The sequence below is a fragment of the Pteropus medius genome, unplaced genomic scaffold, assembly GCF_902729225.1.
Source record: "Pteropus medius unplaced genomic scaffold, Ma_sr-lr_union100, whole genome shotgun sequence".
Classification (NCBI taxonomy): domain Eukaryota; kingdom Metazoa; phylum Chordata; class Mammalia; order Chiroptera; family Pteropodidae; genus Pteropus; species Pteropus medius.
The window spans coordinates 20,647,453-20,653,631 of record NW_024347791.1 but is presented as its reverse complement, the minus strand read 5'-3'; positions in this window follow the sequence as shown (position 1 = coordinate 20,653,631).

The window sequence follows — 6,179 nt, the reverse complement described above, 5'->3', positions numbered from 1 at the left end:
TTTTCTTAAATTACATTGAAATAAGTGTGTATCCTGATAAGATTAAGTAATATAATGTTTGAAAGTTTTCGATACACATAAAGTTTTATGTGACTATAACAGTTTTACTATCTTGTGTACATTTTTTTTTAAATCATCTGGTTTACCTATTTTTGCCTTACTTTCAGTCTCCTGAAATAAGCTTTCCCTGTCTCCAGAATCCAATGATCTAAATATGTTAGAGCTAGAAGAAAACTTAGTTCTCTAAAGTCTATATTTAAAATATATTTTATTCCTATTTAGAGTAAAATGCATCTGTAGACATATATATATAAAATTAAAGCAAGTTTCAGAAATTAATTATTCTTGATAGTCATGTATCCTTATACTTTCCATACTATTTTATTTCCATTCTCTTCTATTATGGTCTCTCTCTCTCTCTCTCTCTTTTTTTTTTTTAAATTTGGTCACTACTTACTAAATTGATTTCACATTTTGCTGTTGGATTTTGACATACTGATAAAAAAACTGTTCTAAAATAGAAGGAAGAAAATAATTCATAGCTTAAGATATGTATTACTGTTGTAATTCTTTCTTCTCATCTTTCTCTGCTCTTCTAGCAAAGCAGGTATCTCTATTCTAACCTCCCCTTGATGCAGAGAAGATATTGTCTCTGCAGATTTTAAGCCTGTGACCAAAATCATCCCATGAGTCTTCTACCCTTGAATCTTCTTTTCTTTGATTTTCCATTTATCATTTATGACTCCTGAATTTATTTAGTTTATTTCATCTTTTTCAAAGTACTATGTCTTAACATTCTGTTCCCCTCAAACTCCCCTGCAAATATATGTCCTACTTCCAGTTTCTTTTCAGTTTTCTTTTCCAGTTTCATTTTTCTATTCCAGTTGACTCTGCCCCACTCACTTGCTCTTGTCCACAACTTCATATGATCACAGATCTTACTCTTGTCATTTTGTGGAGTCCCAAACATCCATAGGAACAACTTAGAATGCCTGAGATCCCATATGGACAGCAAAAATGACTTCCAAAAAGGGAGAAATGAAAAAAATATTATTGTAAGAAATGGGTCCCTCTACTGGTCAAAGAAAATAATAGAGATTTTATTAACTAACTTTTGCTTTTGAATGCCTTTTTGTCACTTTTCCATATAAATATTTGACAATTAAGTAAATAACTTAAAGTTTGAGGACATTTTCTTATTGAGAAATGAGTCAGGTTATCTCTCATGTATAATCTGAAGCCCTGTTTCCCCCTGCTTCTCCGAGCTGTCGCTCAGTGAATGGCAGCTCTTGCCTTTCTGCCTCCAGTGTCTGTTCTAACTTAGACACCCTCATGGCTATGAATACCCTCAGCTTCTACTCTCCCTTGTGTTTTTCACACCAAGCTTTTCAATTTATCATCCTCCTCACTTGTCTCTTCTACCTTTGTGAGGGATGAAGTACAGCTACTTTCAAACAAAATGGTATCCAATCTTGCCAGGCATATCCAATTTAAGTGGAGTAGGTTTTTTAAATCATCTGGTTTCCACCATGACTTCCAGGGCTGTTTTCTGTAGGATGGAGATGCACTTACATTGTCCAAAGAATCTCACTGTGGTATCTGACCTGGGTATGTCCTTCACTTGTGATTGAAATCATGTCCCCTAACTTTCTCCTCTCCTCTTCATCAACCTGAATTTCCAGTTACTCTGTTTATTGATTTCATCTAGATAAAGAAAGGAAACAAACTACAGGATCATAAATCTCTGCCGATAGGATTTTGTGGTTTAGAATATTATAAAATTAATTATATTTCTAATTGATGAATTTCAACATGAGGAACAAAGTTCAGTCAATTGGCCTGAGAACATGCTTGAGTGATAATCTTACTCCACATTTGATAGTTATCGCTTGTCCTTTCTATATTACTCTTTTGTTAGGCTGATTCGGTTCTGATTGTTTGATTACTTTTTTTTTTTTGTAACAGAACAATTCACATAGTAATTTTATCTTTCAGAAAGGCCAAAATGTAAATTCTTTTAATCCTTTTACCTGGAGAATCAGCTGAGAGTTTTTAATATTGAAGGGGAAAAGCAAAAAGTAGAATCTATTCTTGAATAAAAGAGCTGCTGAACATCCTTAAATCTAGAATACCTCAATCAATAGAAGCTGAAAAAATGACAAGAGCAGGCTAATGAAAAATGTTGCCAGACAATGTTTTCTAGACATAATTTGTAGGACCCAGTACACCTAGCATAAAATTTTAAAAAGGGCATGTGCACTCAAAAATTATTAAAAATTTCAATATGGCAATAGCGGAGCATTAAATTAAACTCAGATCCTTCTAAGTGTTAGGTAACTAGTCAGACATGAGCAACAGAGGAACAAAAGAATAGGGCCCAGCTTAGAGACCACCCAAAGAACACCCTACTGGTATTTAGAGAATCCCTCCTGCATCCTAGGTGAAAAAAGAGATGGGGGGACATAATCTACAACTGGTTTAATCTGGCCACAAATGCCTGCACAGAGGGTACTACCCTAATCTGCCCACAACCTAAGCTTCATTATACCATCATTATAATACTACCATGATTATGCTCAGAAGTTCATGAATCTAATTATAACACTGAATTCTGGGTTAGCACGAGCACACTAGGCAAATTTATATAGCAGCCAAGTGTCAATCGAAATGATCTCGTGCTAATCACCAAGGAACACCCTTATAACTACCATCGCAACCCAAATATAATACAGTCTTTCCTACTTCTGGGCTATTACAGCTCTTGATCTTCCCTGGCTGTAACCTGAGCCTCCACTCCTGGGGTACGTATCTCATTTTCATGTTATCAGCCAGCATTAGGCTTGACCTGTCTTCTAACTCAAAATGTGCCTTTAATAAATGAATATTTCTCATAATTGAGTTGAAATTCATTTCTTCATCAGTGATAAGGACCAAGAGGTGTGTGTTACCGGAACTCTGATCGCTGTAATGGTAACATAGGCTTGGGGCTCTAGGCAACTGCACAGGTCATCACCCATGAAGCCAGCCTTGTTCCTAGAACTTTTTCTGTAAATGTATACTTAAAACTTTTAATCCATTCTCAACCTGCCTCTGCCATTGCATTAACCAGTGTCTCTTTGTTTCACAGACAGACTTGAGAAATAGCAGTCTAGCTGACTGCTAATAAATATATAATAAATATATATTTGTAAATTAATATAGATACACATGTACATGCATATATATATATATATATATAAGTACACACACACACACACACATATATATACAGAAAAAATGAGATTTTTACTTCACACTGTTAAACAAATATTTCTAAGTGGTTCTTTAAGATTAAAATGTGAAAGGCAAAACTATAAAGTTTTAAAACTTTTAAACAACGATAAAAATTATGACTTCAGGTCAGGGAGTTATTACTTGAAGGAGATGTAAAAAAAGTAAAAATTGATATATTTAACTATGTCAAATAAAAATATTACTTTAAGTTACAAGACGTTTTCAACAAAATGCAAAGACAAGCTATTTTTTTATAAAGTTATCCGTCATACACATAGCTAGCAAAGGCTTACCAGAAGAATATACAAAGAATCTTTCAAAAAAAGCAATGATAAAATTTTAAAAATACAATAAGAAAAATGAATAAGCTCGAATGGCCAATAAACCTATGTGAAAGATGTTTATTGTCAGAACATGTAGAGGTACCAATTCATACCTCATACTCAATATCCTCATCTTTCCACACATTCATCTGTGCCAGCAGCCTGGGCAGAGTCACAGAGTTTGATTCACTAAAACCGAGGTGGGTCCTTGAAAAGTTAACTTTGAAAAAGCTCTCTGAGAGATTCTGATGTGTACCATGGTTGAGACATAATTTCCTGAACTTTTGTAAATCCTTGTCCAAAGCAATCAGTCATCATATCCTAAAATTGTAACTTCTAAACAGTTTTTCAGTCTGTCATTTCCTCTCCATTACCTTATTTCATATATGTTCAGAAAGGGACTATCGTATGAACAAAGAAGTTGGTCTTGAAAGCCATTCAGCGATGTGTTAAAGTTGTAAAGGCATTGCAAAGCCCGTCAGCCAAGAAATGAGGTGGAGGGTGTTCATGAGTGTCTATCCATGTCCTCTTTCTTAGATGACATTCATCTTCTCCACACTGTTTCTCTGTAACTCTACATTTCATTTCAGAGATTTCATCTCCAAATCTCAACAAGAACTCTATCTCACGTCTTACCCTTTTATTCTCATTTGATGGAGGGAAGGAAATATTGTTCAATTCTTGGGAGGAAAGCAAGAGAAAGAAATCAGGAAAGTCTCCATCCAGGACGCAGATCTTACCTTGAATCTGAAAAGATGATTAGTTGCTCTGTAATGGGGCAGGTAAAAGGCAAGCCTTGGTAACAAAAATTTTTCTACCAATTGGGTCAGAAACAACAAAAATTTTGCATGGTGTCTTACAAAAGTACATTTCAGCTAATCTCTTTATATACAAAAGACTATAAATATTAAGAAATAAAAGATGAAAAATATAGAAAATGGGCAAAACGTGAATAGAATTTATACAGAAAAATATTCATAAAACATATAAAAATATGCACTATTCTAAATAAAAACACAATGCAAAACTATACTCAGATTACTATTTCTCACTTATCAGACTGTAAAATTTCCAAAGCTTGATAACATACTCTGTAGCTAAAGCTTTTAGAAATGAGGGACTCTCCCTTGTGCAAAATGGTCAAGCCCTATGGAGGAAAATTCGGGAATATCTAACAAAACTCATATATGCATTTATCCTTTGACCTTGAAATCTCACTTTTGGGAATTCACCTGGAAGATAAGGCTTCCAAAATACAAAACAATGCATACAAAAGACTACTTGTTAAGATGTTATTTGTAAATGCTAAAATTGGAAACCTAAATGCTCATCCATAAGAGACTGGTTAAATAAACTATAGTATAGCTACAAGAAGAAGTACTAGGTAGCCATCAGAGATAATGAGAAAATTTTGTAGAAATTGATGAAGAAGTGATACCTAGCAGACATTTTTATGGAAAAAAGCAAGGTGCAAAAAGTACATTTAATAACTCGATATGCAACCATTTGTGCAAAAAGATAATATATAATTTTTCCCAAAACAACTAGGGGAAGGATAAACCAGAAACTAATGGAAGTAGTTATTTATAGTGGAAGGGAAGGAAAGGGGGGAGCTGGATATGGTGAGAGAAAGATTTCCTTTAGCGAAATTTTTAACATAGTTCAGTGTTTATATATAAATAAATATAATATCAAAAGTAAAAGAAAACAAACTGCAAAATTAAGTCAAAATAGAAAAAATGAGCTAGCTATATCTTAAGTTAATAAGATAACCACACAATAAAAAAATAATTCAAGTAACTTTTGAACACAGTGCTCTGGCTGTCCAACCTTAATAAAATATATTCTAAAAAAAAAAAAAGCACTAGAAAATAAAAATCTAAAGGTCTTTATTAAGTAAGTTTTTAGTAGTAATAGTAGTCCTGGCACATTTTTAATGTTATTTCGTATGTATTGTAGATGAGAATAAATAAACAAATATGTCAATATTATTGAAAGATTTTTCACTGAAAGAAGATAAGGTACCACTCTAAAATAAAAGAAGATAAGAAAAACAGTGTTAATGTTAAATTTTTATTAGAAATATTAGCTTAAACTCCTAATTAAAAACACCCTGGCAACATTCTTATATCCATGGCAGAGGTTTGGAATCGATGATAACTTGGTAGCAATGAGAAAGAAACATGGACTGCAGAGATCTTGGTTTCTAAAGACCATTATTGAATAAAAGAGATGGATATTTATTATTCCAGAAGCAAAGAAATATTAAAACACTAAGAGAATCATGGAAAAAGAAATAGAACTCAGCACTGACCCAAAGGAACTTTCACTATTTTGGTTAATTGGAGAATTTAATAGAATAATGCCAGTCTTAGATTACAGTGCCTTAAAAAAAAGTATGAGACCAAAAAACATACGGGGGGAAAAAAAAACACTAAAGAAAAGAAAGGTCTCTTTTTACAGAAGAATGCCAACTGGTAAGTGTAGAATAAATGATGAAATTAGAGAACAAAAACCAGTTTGTATCTCTCAATGTAATTACTGATGTAGACTATTACTATACATGAATGCTGAAACCATCAG